We start from the raw sequence: 21530 nt of genomic DNA, 5'->3' as shown, positions 1-21530 counted from the left end.
CGGCCGCCGCCCCGCTGCGGGCCGGGGCGCCCCACCGGCGTGCGGCCGCGCCCCCGCCGAGCCCCGCCGAGCCCCGCGGCCCGAGTCGCATGGGTGAGCGGCGGGAGGCGCGGGCCAGGCCGGGCCGGGCTGGGCCGCCCGCGCTCCCTCGCCGTCTGCGCGCCCTCGCCGCCTCGGCCTCCGCGCGGGCTCGGGCGATTTCCAGGCCACTTAGCGCAACCTGAGACACTTTCACTCTGGATTTTTGTTCTTATTTTTAACAGAGCCCCCTCGAGTGACGTCGCGGGCCGGTCTCCTGGACACGTGCCTCGGGCCAATGGCCACAGCGCCGCGCGCCCACGTGACGCGCCGGCGGCCGCTCGGTGACAGGAGCCGCCCGCCGCCCCTCCCCCCCTTAAAGCGGCCGCATCCTCGGGCTCCGCGTGCCGGAGCCCCGGCCCCAGCGAGCCCGGGACCGTGTTTCCTGCGCTCGCTCGCGCTTTCCCCGCCGCCCTTGGTTCAGGAAGCCGAGGAACCCCGCGACAGCCCCGTCAGGTCACCCTGGTGTGCATACATGGACACGCGCTGGAAGATTGCTATTTTTAACATTTCCATATTGTTTACCATGGGGAAAAATCCCACAATTCCTTGCACAAAAATGCATAAATAATATTAAATGAGCTGCTGAGATACAAAGGGACTTTTGTAGTCTCCTTTCCTTGCTGGTGGATGGGGAAATTGACACTTACACTTGACTTTGGTAACCTGGCAGATTCCGGTCTTAAACGCAGAGCTGGCGTGCAGGACCCTCCTCCTGTAGATACTCATTGTAAGTGTGCATGTGTGTGCGTGTGCGTGTGCGTGAGCAGGGAGGCGAGTGCATCTGGCAGGATTCCACCCGGGAACACAGATCCTCATGCAACATGCGTGTAGATCCCGAAGAGCGCGGGAATAGGATTTGGGGCTCCGTGTGGGGGAAAAAGAAATAAAGGAGCATGGCGGGTTATAACTGAATCTTCTGTTTTGGAAAGGAGCGCGGGCTGACGGTTCAGCCACACCTTCAAAACCATCCTCAGAGAAAACACCCCAGAGCAACCGCCCCCCCTTCTCAGAGAACCCTCCCAGCCCCACCCCCACATCTCTACCCCCACTGACGGGCTACCAGGCCATTTACCTCATTTTCTTTGTCCTAAAACCCTTGAAACAAGTTCCTCGGGAGAGCAGGGGCCATCCAAAAGTGGGTGGAGGGGTGAGGGCCCCAGTTTGTTTCTCCTCACTCCTCTCCTTTTTTCTCTCTCCCTTCGTAAACTTTCTTTCCGGTCGCTGTCAGATGTCCAACTTGAACTTCTGTTTCCTCTTCCCTTCCCCCTCTTCCCTTAGGCTCCTTGTTTGCTCTTCTCTCCTCCCCCCCAGCTGCAGACACCCCACCAAACACCCTTGTTCCCCTAAGCTTGCCTGTCTATCCTTTAAAATGCATTTTTATGGAAATTTGCAAACTTCAGGAAGCCTCCGAAAGGACTGCCCCAAGGGTTTGGGAGCACTGACACAATAAAATTGCCCTCAGTGGAAAGAGGCATGGGGAGGAGGGGAGGAGGGAGAGCTGGGGCGCCCTAGCTCTGGCCAGCCCAGGCGGCTTTGGGGTGCTCAGCAGCTGAGGCCCACTGCAGAGCAGCTCTAGGTCTGGGGCTGCCAGTGGGGCACTGCCAGGCTGGGCAAGGCAGGATCAGGTCTGGGCAAGCAGCCCTCCCGGCAGTGTGATCGCCAAGCCACCTTGCGGGTTGAAGGCTTCCCCCTAGCCTGGCTCAGCTCTCCTCCCATTGCGCCCAGGTCCTATCTTCTCTCCAACCCAGCTCTGTCTGCTCACTGCAGGTTCCAGGGTTCAGGCGGGTGGGGGTGGGGGACAAACAGCAGTTACAAGGTTCTGCTCCCAGGGAAATTAACCCTCAGAAGGGGGCCTGGATGGGGGACAGGAGGAGGTGCTGGACTGGGTCACCTGGCCACTAAAGGTGGACTGAATGTGGGTAGGCTCCCACGTTTTCCTCCTATTGGAGGGGTCCTTGCCAAATTACCGGCTAGGTTCATACCTGCCAGGGCTCTTCCCTGGGTCTCAAAAAATCAAACCTCACAGTCTGTCTGTCCCTAGGAAAATGGGGCTGGTGAAGTTTGTGGGAACACCCTATTGACTTCTGTTTATGGTTTTCTGGGAAATTTTCCTCTAACTCTGAGGAACCCTAATCATCACCAGCCAGGGAATGTCCAAATTACTTTGGGTCTCCAGAACTCAAACGGAGTGGAGGGAAGGCCCAGGGCTGATTCGCTTCCTGCAAAGCCATCCCAGGTTAATTTCTCCACCTGTCCCATGAAAAATCAATTAGACTGTCTCCTGAGAAATATTTTCTAATTTCTTGGGAAACTTTGCCTCTGATTGCCTTAGCCTTAAGTGAGCCCATGGTACTGGACTTCTGCTGTGTCCTTTCCTGCAATCCAGACCCATATTCATGGCTGCAGCAGGAACTCTGCAAAGCAGCACATTATCTCCAGGCAAACCCAGCCTGTTTGTAGGCAGCAACCTGCGGACACCAGGTCTCCAGCCGGCAGGGTCAGGCTGGTCTGAGGGAGAAGGCGGATTTCCAAGTTACTGGCTTGGAGAGGGGAGCAGGAGGTGCAGGAGGAGGAGGAAGGCAAAAAGAAAGGAATGTGGAGAGAAATAATTAAGAGTATCAGGCCACCCAAAGCCAACCCAAACATGACAATAATTCCCCAAAAGAGCGCCTCTTGAGAGTGAGCACCATACAAAGGGGAGGAGAAACTGGGCTGAAGCTGCCCACATTGAGGGAATTGTAAATCTTACAACACGGGCGCCGCAACAAGCTGTTTCAGGAAGCTTGGAAAACATGCTTGACACCCAGCCCCCGCCCCCTGCGAATCAGGGACACCGCCTCGGCTGTGCTTCTGGGAGGTGCGCGGGAGTGGGCATTTGCAGCTCTCTCCTCCAGTCCGGGAGATGCCAGCCAGTCCTGCAGCCGCTCGGCCCCGCGGCCCTGCGCCCCGGCGAGCCGCGCTCCCCCTCCTGCCCGATTCTGACGGCCGCCGCAGGCGCGCTCAAGGTCGGCTTCTTGGTGCGCGACCAGGAGAGCCACCGCTGGACTTTTGTTTCTCCTTAGCGTCAAGTCCTCGAGGCCTGGACCCGGGAACCTGGAATACTCCTCACCTCGCAGGTGCTGGAGAGCATCGGCAAACCACCCGCGTTCAGAGAACCATCTCCATACTTCCCCGGGCTCTCTGCACGAAGAGGGACCTGGAAGAGTATCAAAAAGGAAAGACGGCTTCTAGACACGTGGATTTATAATAGCGACACTAGTATTACAAATAAAATCTCGCTCAGGGCTGCGGAGGGCGGGAGCGCTCCTGCGGACGTTGGGTGCCTGGCTGCTGATTCAGCCTCCCCCCCTTTTTTTTTTCCTTAAAACGAGGCTGGAGGAGGGTGACTTTTTCGGCAGCTCCGTTGTCCCCTCACTTCCCACACTTGTTTAAGTGGGTGTGGGGACACTCGGGGAAAAAACGAACGCAGTGAGGATGCCGTTTGGTCGCAGGGGTCACTGCCACTCTGCTGGTAGAGACGTCCAAAAATTCCAGAGAGCAAGACTTCCACCCCAACAAAAATCAGGCTGGGGAGCATCCCCCCACCCCTCACCCCCCCACCCCCCCGCCGGGAGCCGGCTCTGCATGTCCTGGCCCTGGGCACGGAGCCGGGGAAGTGGGGCCAAGCAGAAAGAACCCCCTCCAGCCTGACAGAGAGCCACCCTTGGTGCTGCCGCAGCTCCCCGGGCCTGTAGACAAAGGCCGCAGTGAAGGGGCACGGGGAGCAGGGGGTGGGTCTTTGGGTGGGGCAGCGGGTGGAGGGAGCATGTCTGTGCTCACTTCCTAGGAAAGCAGGGGCCTACAGACCCAGCAGGCGAACTTGGGGCCCGGGGTCATGGAGGCTGGGCCTGGGGTCAGGGGCCTCAGCTGGGTAACCCCAGGAAGGAAGAGGTTAAACACAGCAGTGGCAAGCCTGGGAGAGGCTGAAGCTGGTAGGGAGCAGAGGTGCCCACGCTCCTGGCTCCTGCACTCCAGGCCTCACACCTCTCCCTTTCCCAGGCCGGCAAGGGTCCCCCAGCTCCCCAGAGGCCCTGCCAGGTGCCATGGAGAGCCTGGTGGGCAGGTGGGTGCCCAGGGAGGCTCAGCTGAGGAGGGCGACAGGGCAGCAAGCAGCACTGCTTGTCTGGGGTCCTGGGGAGAGTGGAGAAGCAACAGCTTGGGCTCAGCAAAAGCTCCCTGGGTGTCAGGGGGCACCAAGTCGGGGAGACACCCACTGGAGACCTCTCCTGTCCAGACTGCAGGGAGAGGTCCTCATTTTGACACTTAGCTCTAGAACTAGCCTGGGAGAGCTGGGGAGGATGGGCAGATCTCCAGAGCTAGAGACTACCACTCAGAAAGCATCCCTAACCTGGTTTCTCATGAAAACAGAAGCTTCTAAAGGGGGATCTGTAGGCTGGCCACACTTGTGCTCACGAACTCACACCCAAACTTGGTCTTGGCCCCATGACCACCCTCCCTTGACTTTCTCCCAGGCCCAGGTGACTCCTGGCTTAAGCGACCTGATTTGGGATTCTTTGGGAATCACTTTGTACCCCGGGATGGGGCGGGGGAGGCTTTCCTGCTCTCTCACCCTGTTTCACTGTTGTTCTTAATCCCAGTCAAATCTGGACCCACTCGCACTCCAGATCAACCACAGCTCTGGGGTCTGGTGTGGACGTTTCTCCAGAGCAGCCTGTGCAGAGTGGAGTCGTGGTTGGGGGTCAGACAGACCTAACGCCCCGACTGTAAAGAAAATGTCCCCTGAGGATTGCAGCAACCCAGAAGAAAGTGACACATTCCCAAAAAATCCAGAGGAAAACGGGTAGAATTGGTTTGGCAAAGGAATTAGGGGAGCAGCACTTACTGAGCTGACCAAGCACGCCCCAAAACAAGAAGACATATGAAAGGATAATGGAGTTGTGGAGAAAACCAGCCACCCTCTGCGAGCTTCTGATTACTTACAAACAGCGGAAGAACTTCAAGTATCTATCCACTGTCTTCCTTTTGACCTTTGGAAGGAAAACAAGAGCTTCAGAAGGGACTCCGGGAATCCCTGCTTCCCCTCACGGAGCACGAGGGTTTTTTCCTTCTCTTTCTTTCCCTAAAAGCCACAGGTCATCCCTGAGAGACTGACATAGCATCAGCTCACACTTGCTGACCTTGCATTGTTTTTGGAAATATGATTTGAGTAGCTAGAGATTTTCAGAACTTTAGGCAAGTTCAGGCTTAACTTAGAGTGCCTGGATCCAGCCCAGCCAATCTCTCCACAGCTAACGAGACAAAAAGTTCATTAGTCTAGGTTCCGTGTCGGAAGAACACATCTACACAATCACTCTCAAATATCCCCGACTGAGCAGCGCCTCACTTGGGGGGGGAGCTCAGGTAGAGCTATAGGCTGGTTCAGTTGGGGGCAGGGAGGATTTTTAAAAATCTGTGTTCAAGTTGATTTCTTTTTCCCTTTATCAAATAGAACTCTATAGTTTGATATAAAAGGGTAAAACTACCTCGTGATTTAAATTCAAACATTCTCTAGACTAGATTAAATCATTGATCAATTCCAGGGACTTGAACAATATTGGTCACGTCTCTAGCATCAGTATCTAATTGGTGGACATTCTTAAACGTATGGAATAGGGGGTATGTCCCACCCTGGTAAATTCCTAGGCTAAGTACAGAACAGCACTTGTGGGAAGAGTGGTGGCCCTTTACCGGCACAAAGGCTCATGCTGACCATGCTAGCTGGCATGGGCACCCGTGTCACCCTGCGCAGTGGGTGCCTGCCCTTAGTAACTGTGCTCAGGGCGTGCTCACCAAGGCCCTGGCTGCCCTTCCCTAGGTTCCTCTGATGGCTCCTGCTAGGGCCAGGGACACTCACAACCTCCCTCGCTCTCTCCTCTGCCTCTCTTCCCTCATCCCAGACCCTCTCCTCCACTTCAGGAAAAGTCCACAGAGCAATGTTTTCAAGTGAGGGCACAGGGCAGAAGGGCTCTCTTTGTCCTCCAGAACTCTTCCCTCTCTTCAGTTCCTCTTAAAAAAAAAAAAAAAAAATTCCATTCCTCTGCAGGCAGCCTCTTTGTGTTGTGTTTTATGTTATGGAGTTTCAGGGTTTTGTGTGTGTCTCATATCAGTTAATCCCTTAAGACACAACAGCCTCTGTGATGCCGGCAAAGTCTAGAGACTATGCCATTTGGAGTATTAGCACAGGCTGGGAGAGGGAAATGGGATATGTGTGAGGCTTTCCCACGTATGCAGCTAATGCCCTTAGATTCCTTGGGATTTACACCTCCCCATCTACCAGGAGCGGGGAAATGCAAGCTGTTCTAATTAACTGCCTACTTTCAGCTCTCAGTTGGCACTGCCAGGGCTAACTCGGGCTACAGACGTGGGGGGCCCGGCGCGTGGGGGCCAGTGGTCGGGGCAGCCTGCCCGGACTAGAAGGTTTCGTGCCCCGGACTGGCAGACGCGCTGGGAGGGCACAGCCCGGGTTCCCCCAAACAAACGACACACTTGGGGTGACAGGCTTTCTGTCTTATTTGCAGAATCAAGTCCAGCAGCTCCGCGTGCAAGGCAGCCATGAAAAAAGCTCAGCCTGGAAAACAGAATGTGAAACCAAGGGTGGACCGTTTGGGAACCTCACTCCGGAGGCAGTCTCCGTAGCCGGCGACCAGAGTGGATTTAGGATCAAGAAGATCCACAGAGGCGAACGTCTACCAGGGCTGGAGACGGGGCCGAATACAGGCTTGCAGCCTTTCTCCTTTCCGCAGTGGAAACAACTCCTGGAAAACAGAAAATCGAGCGAAAAGGAAAGCATTGATGCCTGTCTGCGGCCGGGGCGCGAGGAGAGCTCCCTCTCCGGGAGTCAGGGCACCTCGCACTTGCAGACTCGAGGGCCCGGTGGGGGTGGGTGGGCCGCTTCGGGTCGGGGTGGGGGCCCGGCGCCTTCCGCGGGTGCCCGCCGCGCTCCGGTATGCTCCGCGGAGCGGGAGGGAGGGGGCGCGAAGCCGCAGCACCCCGGAAGGGCCTGGAGGTGTCTCGGGCGAGCGGCCAGCACAGGCCTCCGCGCCCAGCGGCAGTGGACTTGCGGCGGAGGCGGGGGTGGGACGCCCCGCGCTGGAGCCTCCTGTAGTGCGCGCGCCGGGCGGAGAGTGCAAGCGGGGCCGGAGCCCGCTGTGTGCGCGCGGGGGAAGGCGGGGGCCCAGGCCTTTGCTCACTCGAGTGTGACCCGGGCTCTTCCTTCCAGAGGTGGCAGCCTCGGCCGGGGGCGCGGCTCCTCTAGCTCTCTCGGAACCGCCCTCCCCACCTCGCTGCCGCGTGGGGTCGTGTGAGGGGTCCTTCGCTGGAGCTGCAAGTGCGAGACCTCCAGGAGGCCCCGGAGTAGGTTTCGTTCCGGGGTCCCCCTTCCCCTGCGCATCAGAGTAAGCAGCGAAGCCCCCGGGCAGGCGTGGTTTTAGGGATGATTCCTTATGACTTGCCAGGTGCCCCGCCACGCCCCGAGAGGGAGGGAGGGGGCGCTGTGGCTCCGGCGCCGGCCTTTCCCGGGGGCGCAGAGGGCTACACGCGCGCCTTAGGCTCAGAATAGGCCCTTGGGGACGCGCCCCAGCAGCGCTCCGGCCTTCGGGCGAGGAGGGGACCCGGGCCCAGTTGAGACTCTTGGCTTGACAGCGAGGGCCCGGGAGTCAGAGGCCGAATCCCTGGGGCGGACTTCTCAGCTTCCGGCTTTTCCTTCGAGGTGAAAGCCGGTCCCCCCAGCTCCCCACTTCGAGGCTGGCGAGGAGGCTCGGGCGCGGCAGGAGCAGGAGCGCTGGGCCCCAGGCTCGGGCGCAGCGAGGGCGGCCCCAGGCGCGGATTTGTGAAAGAGCCGCTGAGCTCTCCGCAGCTCACAGATCAGAGGGCTGCGACCGCCCCACCGACATGGTCCAATGAGCCGCTGCAATGAGCGCTGAGCGACAAAGCAGGCACGGCCCGGACTCGGCGGTTCTGCGCGGCGCCCGGCGGGAACGCGGGGGGCGGGCGGCGAGCCGAGACAGCCACTTCAAAGCCGCTCGCCGGGACTCAGTGAAAGGGTGGCGCTCGCAGCGGGGGCGCGGCCTGGAGCTGCGTGTCCCCCACCCCACTCCCCGAAACGCCCACAGGCGTTCTGCCCGCGGCGACCCGGAGCTTGCGGCGGCCTCCGACCCACCCCGCGTGCGTCCTTCGAGTACCCCGGGGACGCTGGGCGCGCTCACCTAACCCTTACCCCTTACGTCCGCGCGCGAGTCTCCGCGGACTGGTTTCCCTAAGCAGCTGTGTTTTCAAAAGGCTCCCCCACTGCCCCTCCCACCTTTAAATCAAAGCGTGTCGTTGCCTCCATGGTGTTCCCGTCGTCAGGCACCCACGTGTGCGCCCCGCGGAGGGGCACGGCCTCTCGGCTCCGAGTGTCAGGCCCAAGAGAGCCCCCTGGGGAGGGAGACCCGCCCTGGCACCCGCCGCCGCTCTCCCCGTCTCCTCCAGGTGGGTCTCTCTGCGTTTCCGAGGCGCGCGCCTCCAAAAGGCCGCAGGCCTGGTCTCCAAAGCCGCTCCCGCCCCCACCTACCTTTAAACGAGGGAGGCGCGGAGAAGGGGGAAGGGAGGCAGGGGCCTGGGGGGTGGCGTAGGGAAGGAGAGAGAGGTCAGAGGTTAGAAAGGATTACGGCTCGGCGACCCCTCTCATCCTCAGTGGCCCAGGGAGGGAATCACTGAAGCAGAGGGTCCGGACATCTTTTAAAACACTGAGTTTGGAGGCAGGGCGTTGGTCCAGTGAAGACAAGGAAAAGTCTAAATGACTTGAGGGTCCGAAATAGAAGCGACAACAGAAGTCGACAGGACCTAGAGGTGCGAGCTCAGGAGCACAGGAGCATCGAGGGCAGGGATTCCTCTCGTATGAGTCTTTGTTTTTAAGTCAATAAAGTTTTATTTAAGGAATTTTGCATGTGATCTCTTCCACTGTCAATCACCTTAGTTCCTCCAAAGTCAAAATCATAATCTTCAAACCAGCCCTTTTAAAAAGAACTTTTTTTTTCAGTTCACACTTGTCAAGTCAGTCCGCATTTCTTTCCTTGGGCTTCTTTGATCTCCACGCGAATATGGACAGACTTCAAAACTGCTCCACCTGGCCTGGGTGGCTCAGTCATTAGGCCTCCATCTGCCGTTGGCTCAGGTCATGATCCCAGCGTCCTGGGATGGAGCCCCGCATTGGGTTCCCTGCTCCACGGGAAGCCTGCTTCTCCCTCTCCCGCTCCCCCTGCTTGTGTTCCTGCTCTCCCTGTGTCTCTCTCTGTCAATAAAATAAAATAAAATAAAAAAAATAAAAAAAATAAAATAATAAAATAAAATAAAATAATAAAATAAAATAAAATAAAATAAATCTTTAAAAAAAACTGCTCCACCTGTAATCTTTGGGGTCCAATTTCTACACTTTAGGGCCCTGGAAGTGAAGTCGTAGGAAGTACATTCATCGCTACTTTGGCAAATAATCTAAAATTATGATTCCTTAATTGTTCCTACTATTGAAGTCTCGTGTTCCTTCCTGTCTACTCCATGAGCCTCGCAGAAAACGTGACAGGTGTCATTGTGGTCACCGCGGTAAATGTGCTGCGATGGAAGCGTCCCCTGTGTCTCCATGTGGGTTCCTGGACACCATGAACGACAGTGCCCATTGCTATCTACGTCTCTGATGATGCTCTGTCCCACTGTGACGGGAGGACAGGGGCACCCCTGGAGAGGTTCCTGACGCTGGGGCAGAGGCTGAATTTTCTCCCGGGCGGCTCAGATCCACTCAGCTGCCCCGGCCCCCGCCGGGGAAGCTCCGGGATTCCCCGTCCCCCCTCGCCGGGCTGACTAGGGGCAGGGCTCAGCTCGCCCCTCCCTCCTACCTGCTGGGAAGCCCCACCAGGCTTTCCCTTCCCCAGATTCCCGAGGATAAATCCCCCCAGGGGGACGAACTGCCCCCAGGCACAAGAGGGGCTCTGACGTTTGGAGACTTCCCAAAGCTGTGGCAGCCAATAGAAAAGGAAAAAATGAGTCTGCTATGTCCTTCTCTAGGTAAAGTCTCCTCTACTACCATGCTGGCCGCAATTCCAGACTTCCCCTGGTCCCCACACACACACACACACACACACACACACACACACACCGCTTCCCAGCTGCTAGGATGACAATCCAGATTTCCGTCCAGCTCTGAGCATGACACCCATGTACCTGACTGCCCCCTGGCTGCCTCCGCTCTGGGGTCTAACTGGCGCTTCAAATGTGTCAGCCCAAATGGGTGGGTTGAGTCCTTGTCCCCCAGTCTGCTTCTCCTTACCTTGTTTCCCCCACGCCGCCAGTTTCTCTGGCTAAGCCTCCGGGAGAAGTGCTGGCTCCATCTCTCAGAGCCCACACCCTGACCTTGCTGCCTGCAGGCGCATCCTACCATCACTCCTTTCTCCCTCTTCCTCTCCCTCTGTGGCAGGATCCTCCTGACCGGCTTTCTACCTCTGCTGGTCCCTGCAGGCTGAAGAAGCTTCACTGAGTGCAAACCAGATGCTCTCATGTCCTTTGTCTGCACCCGTGGTTTCCAGGAATGTGGAGAATGAGGCAAAACCCTGTAATCGTCCTTCAGGGCCCCATGTGATTGCCCTGGCCACCTCCCTCACCCAGAGTTAGGCCACTGGCTTCCCTCTGCCAGCCGGGCACCCTACTAATTCTGCCGTCCAAGCCCCCCGCCCCCCCGGGGGGTTCTCTCCCCTCTGGCTGGAACATCCTGCAGGTCCTTGCATACAGAGCCCAGAATGAGGCCATGTGTCTACAACGGTTGTTGATCCAGTTGTGCATTCTTTCTGAGGCTTATGGCTACGTGAGGTTTTAAGAGTCCACGTGTGCAATTTCAGGCTGAACTAGAATCTGCACTTCAGGCGGGCGGGGCCCCGTCTCCTGTGGCTTCAGCCCCGTGAAGCCAGACAAGCTGACATATAGCAAAGCCCAGCCCGCACTCTCGGGCTTTGGTCTCGGAGCCCCTTTATAGTCCTAAAAATTATTGAGGGCCCCGAACGCCTTTCTTTGTTTGGATCATACCTACTAATATTTACCATATTAGAAACTGACACAAAGGGAAGCCTGGGTGGCTCAGTCTGTTAAGCATCTGCCTTCAGCTCAGGTCTTGATCTCAGGATCCTGGGATCGAGTCCTGCAATCGGGCTCCCTGCTCAGTGGGGAGCCTGCTTCTCCCTCTTCTTTTCCCTCTGTGCTCTCTCTCTCAAATAAATAGATAAAATCTTTAACAAAATTTTTTAAATTGTGGTTAAAAAAAGAAATTGAAAGAAATGTAAACATATTTGTTGATGCACGTGCAATGACAATAAACTTCTTGATGTTTACTTAAATAATATATTTCAATAAACGTTTACTGTGTATCCCCAAACAAAACAAAATTAATGGAGTGGTGTTTTACATTTTTACACACTTTGATGTCTGGCTTAATAGGAGGTAGCGGGGTTCTCATTTCTGCTGTGCAATCCATTACTTTGGTTCAAGTCTATGAAGAAGATCCCGCCTTTCACAGATAGGTAGTTAGAAGAGGGAGGAGTGTTTTATTAGGTTCTTTGGTCAGACAATTATGGATATCCTTCCTTAATACTACACCAAAATTCAACGAGGGGTAGTTTCTGAAAGCTTAGTTGCAGCATGGAATCTGAAACCACATCGAAGAACATTTCATACTCCAATACATTCAAATCCATGGGGCCATCTTGAATTTGAAATGATCTTTTACCCATGAAAGATTTTGTGCCATCATTCACTGGTCATTTGGAAAATACTGGTTCTCTGGGTTAGGCAGTTCTTCCAAATGTTGACACTTTCATCACATGATACCGCAAAATCACATTTGTCATTTCGCCACTGACCTCATCAGAGAAGTCTGTAAGTACTGGGAAGTTGTCTGGCTCATGGTATTGGATACAAGGTTTCCAAAATTTTGTTTTCCACCTGAAAACTCAAATTTGATTATTGGCAACCACTCCTGTTTTCCTGGACACGACAGTCTCAGTTCACTTATTTTTGAGAAAATATCTGTCAGATACCCAAGTCCGAATAACCACGGTCTGTCCGGCAGATGTTGTTTCCTATAAAATGGAGTTCCAGGAAAGAGCCTCGTGTGGCTCACGACTCGGTCAACAAGTGCTTCTCATCTGGACAGCTACCACGCTTCTGAGTGCCCACTGCCCCTGTCTTCACCCAGAATGGTGAAAAAATATGTACTCAAGGGCCAAGGTTTAATAAAACCACTTTTTACTGTTTCTTCAAAGACATCCTTCAGTGAAACTGGCTTTTTTTTTTCTTTTACAAAACAGAGTGCGTGGCCGTGAAAGGCTCAGTGGCCACGGGCACAGCTGGGGCCGTGGCCGAGGTCCTGGGGAGGACCAGCCCTTGGCCTCACCGGGATGCTTGCACGTCTGTGCCCATGTCCGTAGGGCCGAGGTAGATAGTGGCTCAGCATCACTGCACAAATAGCCCTGTGTGGACCCCCAGAAAGGGCTGGGGGGACCCCCAGATATCTGCAGACCGCATTTTGAGACCCGTTCTGCTAAATGTATATATATATTTTAAAGATTGTATTTATTTATTTGACAGAGAGAGACATAGCAAGAGAGGGAACACAAGCAGGGGGAGTGGGAGAGGGAGAAGCAGGCTTCCCGCGGAGCAGGGAGCCCGATGCGGGGCTCCATCCCAGGACCCTGGGATCATGACCTGAGCCGAAGGCAGACGCCCAATGACTGAGCCACTCAGGCACCCCCTAAATGTGTATTTGAATCATGAATTAATTTTACTACAGTCTTCTGAGGTGGACACTTAGAGGTGTTTCAGATCAGAACTTCTTTGATTTTGGAAAGGTAACGCAGTGCACGTCCTCTGTGTGACCTGTGTGTCCCCGGTAGGTGCTGACAGCGCCGTGTAAGGAAACGGGTTGCTATTTCTGCAGTGAGTGTAGGAAAAGGGACGTTCCCTGGAATAGCAACCAGAAGAAGCCTCACATCCATTCAGATCAGGTTTTGCCATGAAATGAGGTTGGGAAGTGATGAAAGTTTTGCAAGTGTTTGGATTGTGGAGCTGCAGACCTCTACTGTGATGCTCACTCCGTGAGGGTGCAGCTGGGAACAGAAGGTCGACTGCTGCCCAGCAGTGGATGCAGGGGAAGGAACAGAGCGCGCGCCAAAGCCCGGGGCCCGTTGTGCTTGTGCTACCTGGAACCCAGGCTCCACCTGCAGCTCAGCCGCCCTCCCGACGCCTGGGTCCGGGCGTGGTGGAGCCCTGGTAGCAAGGTCCAGCGGGCACTCAGCACCCTGCCCGCGCCCCCTCCTCCGAGGGTGCCCCCCTCCCCAGAGCGGTAGCCGCTCAGGTGTGTTCCATCCTTGAGCCCACCAGGCGCTTTCCAGATTCCCGACGTTTCCCTTTCCATATCACTCGTGAGCATCCAAGGTCCACCAGGGCTCCGGCTGCACTGAAAATGGTAAAATCTAAGACTGAAAAGGACATTTTTGCCTTTGGGCAAACTTGAGTTCTGGGCGGCTAATCTTGCTGGGAAAATGGCTATTCTTTTCAAAATGTTAAAAAGTGTACATTCTCTTTAATAACGCTACAAGGGAAAACAGTAGATGGTGAAATTGGCTGTCTGACCTAAACTTTGATTTCACATGTTATTGAAATGTGGCTTTTTAAAAATGTGAAACAAATAAGGAGATTTAGGATCCCGACCTTTTTGAAAGGAAGTTTAGGAACGGAGCCCGCTCACACCGTGTGCAGCCGTCAGCACCATCATCTCTGGGACTCTCGCATCTCCCCAAACTGAGAGCCTGTCCCCATGAAGCACCTGCCGCATCCCCGCCCCCCACGTCTGTGAACCTCACCACTCTGGGCGCCCCGTGCGGGTGGAGTCCTGAGCACTTCCATTCTCCACTGAGCGTCGTGCCCTCCAGGTTCCTCCGTGCAGTGTCCCATGGCAGGACGGCCTTCCTTTGGAAGGCGGGATAACATCCCACGGTAGGAACACACCGCGTTGTGCACATCCACTCAGCCAGCGACGGGCGCTCAGCTTGCTTCCCTCTCTTGGCTGCCGCCAGTGACGTGTGAACACGGGCGGCTGAGTAACCCCTCGCGACCTCGCTTCCCATTGTCTTGGCCGTGCATGCGGAGGTGGGGCTGCTGGGTCCAACGGTGGTTCCATTTGGACTGTTTCCGAGGCATCGTCCTACTGCCTTCCACAGCAGCTGCACCTCGCGCATCCCACCATCGGCGCACAGGGTTCCAGTGACATCTCAGGGAGGTCTGGAACCGCCGTCCGTCGTGGCAGTGGCCGGGACCCGGGGCAGGGATGAGGGGAAAGAGCGCCACAGCACACTGGGGCGTTCGTGGAGCCGAGCCGACAGGAGGGCAAGCGGCCAGAGGAGTGGTGGCCCCGGGCGGAGGTGCGGTGGGGACGCAGGGGCGTGGGAGGCAAGGGGAGGGCTGCAGACCAGCCTGGTGGTCAGACCCCGTCCTCACCCTCTCCACGGGCTTCCTGGCCTTGTGCCCCAGCCTGCTGGGGCCGCCCACTCCCCCACCATGCCGCTGTTTCATGATCTCCCCCATCCCTGGTCCACGCTCATGTTCACTCACCTTCCTAGAGCCTCTGGAGAGAGTATGGGGCACGTGGGGGAGAGTCCCCAAGGACAGAGAGCATGATGTCTTGTCCCTGGCACATAGGAGTAACAACAGGTCACATCTATGGAATGATTGCTGTGTCCTGGGCCCTGTTCTAGAAACTTCATGCGGAATGATCCATCCAAATGCATAACAGCCCCGTGGACTCTTGTACCAGACAGGGCACTCCAGCGGATCAACAGGGGATTGGCTTTATAGAATTGGCTCTCGAGACTATAGGGTGGCAAATCTAAAATCCTTCTGGCAGGCGAGTCAGTGCAAGCTCCAGCAGGATTCCTTCTTCTCTGGAAACTTCCATTTTTGCTCCTAAGGCCTTAAGTTGATTGGATGAGGCCCATCTAATTGTGGAGGGTAGTCTCCCTTACTTAAAGCCAACTGATTATAGAGAATAATCACCTCTACAAAATACCTCCGTAGCAGCCCCTAGATCAGTGTTTCCAGACTGGGGACTGGAACCTCCTCAAGTGACCCAGAAACTCCATCATTCAGGCTCAAGGTGTGATGAGATCCAAAGGGCACCTGAGCCCTTCCCCAGATCTGCCGAGCCCAACATTCTGGGCAAGAGACCTGGAAACCCTCTTTGGAACTAATAGCCCAGGTGAAGGGAGCTCTCCAGGGTCTGAAGCCTCCAGTGCAGGGACAAGGCTTTGGAACGTCCTCTGTCAGATGCACCTGCTCTCATCAACCAGACACTTCTCAGGTCGTGACGTGGGGGCTGCTTAGGTGTGGCCTCTGGGTCAGAAAGGCAATGAACACCATGCATTGCTGCACTGTCATCCTCCAGGGGTGGGGAGGAAGCTGACCCCGGGCTCCTTGTGAGATTAATTAAGCTTGAGTCCGGTCTTTACATGGAAGCAGGACCAGACCAGACGGCAGGTGTCTGCCATTGCCACCACCCGGCAAGCCATGGCTGGTGACCTGTAGCCAAGGGCTTGTCCCTGCAGGGCCCTGCTGGGGTCCCCCTGGGAAGGGCTATAATGCCCAGTGGTGTCCAGCAGAGGCCAAAATCCTAGATTTCTTTCCAGAACAGCTCCCACTCTGACTCCGGCCTTCAGAGAGCAGAGCTGAGGGGTCAGCGGGGAGGCGGATGGTCAGCCCTGGGGCTGGAGTTCCATCTCTCGCGTTTGTGGAGCGGGAAAGTGCCCCCTCGGCACCAGCCTGGCAGCATCTGGTGCTCCTGACCTCCCGGGGCGGGAGCGTTGCTGAGTCAGTGTTTGTTTGGAGCGTCGGGGGCCTGAGCTTCAGGTGCGGGTTTAGCCGGGTTTAGCGGGAAGAGCACAGCTGTCTTGTTGCCCGCCTGAGAAGGTTCAGCTTGCCGCGGTTATATGGCCAGTAAGATGCTCTGGATTCGTTTTTAACGCCAGGAGGTTTATTTAGAGAAATGATGATGACGTATTTTCAGAAACTTACCTGGGACCTGCCACACCCTGACCCCCACAGGCTGGTGGCAGAGGACACGGCGCAGTGTTCCCAGGGGCGCCCCGAACAGCATCACTTTTGGACAATGATCTAACTCCCTCCTGGCTCCGAGGGAGCATTGAGCAAGCACCATCATCCTTTTTGGTTTTATTCCATTTTGTTTTTCACAAGTAATCTGGTAACTCCTCCCAACGGACTTCGTGGGTGTATGACAAAACACACACGCGTGTGCACACACACACACACACACACAAGTGTCCCACTGTGGCCTGGAAGGTTCCAGACAGGTCGACACCTTCTCTCTTATCTCCTGGGATGCTGGTCTTGCGACTGTGGCTGGTCATGCCAGCCTGAGACAGAAGGAGAAGGGGTGAACAGTCATATTTAGGGCCAGCGGCCATGGTGCCTGGGCCTCCCCAGGGCTGCCCCTGCCCCCCGGTGCTCTGCCCCTGAGCTCCCCGCCCTGCACCTTCTGTTGCCCTTCTTCTTTCCCATCCAGGAAGTGACTCCGTGCTAAGATCATTCACCTCCCCCCACGTTCAGTTACACAAGGAAAAGTTAACAGCTCAATCCGGAGGATTGGCTGGATAATTAGGCTGGTTTTAGGAAGAGGGGGCAGCTGAGGGCTCGTGAATCTGGGGACCTTGAAGGGATCCTCTGGCTCTGTCCCCACACCCACCTCTCCTTGGCTCCCCATGCCTGTTGTCCTAAGAGGACAGAGAGCCCTTGACCTGGGAAGGGCTCTGCAGCCTGGCAGGAGGCAGACACAAGCTCAGAACCACCCACACGTCCCCCTCTCCAGCTTCTCCGCAGGCAGGCAGGCAGGCAGAGACCCATACTTTCATAATTTTCCTCGTGAGGGAGGGGTCTTGAGCGCCTCGAAGCTGCTGGGGCTGGAAGGAAGCTCCACCCACAGTGACCCCAGCAGGGAACCAGGGCCTGAGGGCATCAGCAACTCACCCAGGCCACGTGGGCCCTCAACTGTGGCTTCCACACCGTGACACAAGCCTTGGGACGTGTCAGAAACAGATAAAACTGTCCCTGAGGGAAATGATGTGCCGGGTGCACTTGCTGTGGGAATCCTGAACCCGTGTGTACGTGGAATGCATCCCTGTCCGGTGGGTGCACGCTGGCCTAGGAAGCGCCGAGGCCCCGTGTCCTCAGCCCCGGGGCCTCACCCTGCCAGCTCGGCCCCCTCCTGTGCCCTTCCGCAGCTTCCTCCACAGGCCCTCAGGAGCCACCACACAGCCTGGGAGGTGGGGACAGCATCCTGCTGCGGCCGAGGGCAGCCGGTCAGTGCAGGAGCGCAAGTGGGCTCAGGGACCCTGTGCCCCAGGAGGTTGGCCCACTGCCCCTCTAGCGCCTCCACCTGGCATGAGCCAGGAAGGGCCTCGACCCTGGAGCCAGCTCTGTGTTTTGCCCCCAAGGAGCAGAGCCCACTGCGAGATGCTCCCAGAGTCTCCTGATTCCATTCTGAAATGCGTTTCCACCGAGGGTTCAGTGTTGTTGAAAGTGCACGTGTCCTGGTTGGGGACTGGGTCCGCCTGCCAGGGAACGGTGTGACACTTGGCGGACTGCAGACTTCTCCTCCTGCTCTGTAGAAGGAGGTGTGGGGCTGGAGAGGCATGCCCTCATGGAAGCCAGACAACTTCTCAGAGACGGACGACGCGGGCTGAGCTCAGGCTGGAGCCGGTGGCCTCAGCATGTTCGTTCGCTGATAGAACCGTTCCGTTTGGGTTTACTCACCGGGAGGCGTCGGCATTTCCTGCGCCCTCGGCTGGGAGCCCCACCTCCCTGCCCGGAGCCAGCACTTTGCCCTCTGCTTCCACCTGACGGCTCCTTCCTCTGGCTCTGCCCGTCCTGCATCCCTCTTATAAAGACCCTCGTGAGTACACTGGACCCACGCAGGGAATCCGGATAGTCTCTCCGTCTCAAGACTGTCGTCACATCTGCTGAGCCCCTTCTGCCGTGCAAACTCGGGTTGCCACCACAGACCAGGCAGCAGAAACAACACAGTCATGTCTCGCCGCTCGGGAGGCTGCAAATCCAAGGTCAAGGTGCAGGCAGATCCGGTGCCTGGTGGGGTCCTGGGTCCCGGTTCATAGACGGCAGCTTCTCTCCGTGTCCTCCCATGTCTGAAAGGGAGAGGGAGCTCCGGGGAGTCTCTCTTCTAAGGGCACTGTGCTCCTCCTGGGGATCACACCCTCATGAGCCAGTCACCTCCCAAAGGCCCCACCTCCTAACACCATCATGTTGAGGATGGAGCTTTGACATACGAATGTGGGGGGAGAGAAGCATTCAGACTCTACCAGTAAAACACATGTCCAGGTTCTGGGGACCGGGACGTGGACACCTCTGGGGGGCCATTATTCTGTCTAACACAGCAGGTCTGTGGGGATCCGGTGGGGACGTTCTGAGAACTCCACCTTCCCAGTAACACGTTTGTACCCAGGAGCCAATCTCTGCATAGCAGGCTCAATTCTCCCCAGACCGGTGTTTCTCACGTAGCAAGGCAGGCTCTTGGCCTCATCGACATCTCCTGAGTCAGAAGCCCCACTTTGAGTCCCGGGCGTGCCTTGGGAATCTGTGGTTTTAAGAAGCCCCTTGGGTCATTTTCACGCACGTTAAAATTTGATCATCTCTCTTCTAGACAAAATGGGTCGTTGGCGAACAAACTAGGAATGGGCCAAGCCGAGACCTTGCCCTGCCCCCTGCGTGCGCCCCCCAGGCCTCAGTGAGCACACCCCACTTTCTTGCCCCTCTATCTCTGTGTTTGTCTGTCTCCCCTCCTACAGCGGGGTTCCAGAACTGGAAGGGTCTTCCCGCTGCAGAGCCCGGCAAGCACCCCATGAAGGAGCACGCGGCCCCCCGGCCGCACCCTGTGACTCTGGCCAGCCCGGGGCCGCCGCAACCTCCCCCTCACCGACCTGAAGGGATTCGGGAACCAGAACCTGGCTGTGATTTGTATTCAGAGGCTCCTCACGATTGGGATTCACGGTTAAAAACCTGCTCATTTTTGTTCTAGCTGCCATAGAGTCAGTGTTCTGCATATAAGCCCTTCAGGTCCGCCTCCTCGGGGACTGGAGGCGCAGTGAACAGGGCACTGGGCTGGGGCTGGGAGGGGATTCTAGTTCCAACCATCATTAAACCACTGAGATGCTCTGGGCAAATCCCCACCCCTCTGCAGGCTTCCAAGATGAAGGTTTGGGAAGAGTCCCCTCTGACACTGATTCGCCTGGGACTGCTCCCTTCCACAGGTGGCCAGGCGAGGGGATATTTTCTAGGCTAATTGAGCATCGCCCCCAATTCTACACTAGCCAAAAAAAAAAAGGCCCCTGATTATTCACGTATGAGAACACGGCTTTAAATAGCACCTCAATCTGCTTCCTCACCCAGCGAGACGGAGTCTCTGTGGAGAAGCAGGTGCCCACGGGAGCCTTCTCTAGTCTACATCCGAGAAGAGTCTGGCAGATGGGAGCTGCCTCCCCCGCCAGGGAGGGAACCTGCTTTCATCCCATTTCCATGTGGTGGTGATTCTCAGGCTATGACAATTAAAAAGGTGGAGAAACCATTTGCATTTTTCCTGGGTGTTAATGACCTTCCAAACCAGTGTTCAATTGTCTAGTTTAAAACGGTGGAACGCACATTGCATGAATAATTCAACTGACACCGAGTTCTCCCACGCACAGGGTAAAAACCTCATTTGTGACCTGGTTCCTAAAGTTGAATCTGTTCATGTAATCTCTACATACACTTGGTTTCCGTTTCTTGCGGTGTATGTTATTTTACTGAGAGATATCACATCCCAAGTAAACTTACTGTCAAGGTTTGGGGACTTAAATTGATGAAACAGAGACCTAATTTATTTTACATCACCTGGAGCCTTAAATTTAATTAATTTTCCGTCTTGGGCACAGACGCACCTGCTGGCGCCCTGTGATCTGGCCCAAGTAGGCATGTAAACACACAGACAAAAGGAGGCGCAGAGACCCCGGCATTCGGCATGACTTCCGGGGAGTCGAGGGTGCCGAGGGCCGGGGGATGTCAGGCTGCCCCCGGGCTGTGGGGTGTCAGAGCTGAGAGAGAACTGTAGGCTGACGGTGCAGGTCAGGCTGTAGCTCCTGTTGGGGGCGGCACTTCTTCCCAGGAGCCTCCAAGCTGTAGACAGAAGCTAATCTTTACCGAGGACATGGCTGGGATGCTTCTATTGCATGACGTGGGACTCTTCTGCTGCCGCATCACGGAAACACCGGCCCCACCCTGAAGGTATTGAAGCTGAATTGCTGGGCTGAGCGTCGGGTGTCCTTACTGTAACGTGGTCCCTGGGTGTTCTTCATCAGTATTACCGTCCTATGGCTGCATTACAAAGGACCGCAAACTCGGAGACTTAACACAATGGGAATGCATTGTCTCACCGCTCTGGACGCCAGGGGTCTGAGACCAAGGTGTCGGCGGGAACGTGCTTCCTCTGAAACCTCTAGGGGAGAATGCTTCCTCCCTTCTTGCAGCTTCTGGCAGAGGCTGAGGGTCCCTGACGCTCCTGGGCTAGCAGCTGCCTCCAGTCTCTGCCTCGGTCCCCGCACAGCTAACTTCCTGCGTCTGCGCCTTCACGGGGTGGTTCTCCTTAGGGCACCAGGCATGTTGCATTAGGGCCCTCCACACTCGGGTATGACCTCATCTTACCGAATTGCATCGGCCGCAACCCTATTTCCCCGATACGGTCATGGTCACAGATACCGGGGCTGAGCGCTTCGACGTGTCTTTTTGAGGATGCAGTTCAGCCAGTCACAGCACTGAGTAGGAGCCCTTGTTAGACACTGAGAGATGCTCATCTACTGTAAGGGACATAGGAGCTTAGGGAGAGTTTCTATTGCTTCGTCCATTAATCCACACACAGTAACTCTTAGTAGGGTCCAGCATTTATTAGCACCAGGTTTCCGTAGCTGAAAGACTGTGCGATATCTAGTGCTCCCGGGGGGGGGGGGGCTTGGGTGACGGACAGGGAGACTGTGATGTGCACCATGGCCAATGCCCTGGACTTTGGGGGCACGTTGAAAAACGTTTGACCCAGCATGGGGGGCTGGTGAGGGAGGGAGGTCTTTTCAACAAAGATTCATCTTCCAAAGGAAACTCAGTGCGTAAATTTGTTCATGCCTCCTTTGAAATCATAGCTAATACTAAACAGGAGCTACCATGCGGGGGCCCCAGACCTGCTTCCCCCTTGGGTGTACACGCCTCGTCATCTCAGAAAGACCGAATCTTTCTGACAACCCCTGACCCCACGAGAGCATGGTGTCTTCAATGATCCATACGGCATT

The sequence above is a fragment of the Callorhinus ursinus genome, unplaced genomic scaffold, assembly GCF_003265705.2.
Source record: "Callorhinus ursinus isolate GAN/ISIS: 27379988/994484 unplaced genomic scaffold, GSC_fseal_2.0 scaffold80, whole genome shotgun sequence".
Lineage (NCBI taxonomy): Eukaryota > Metazoa > Chordata > Mammalia > Carnivora > Otariidae > Callorhinus > Callorhinus ursinus.
This window is presented reverse-complemented; position numbering follows the sequence as displayed.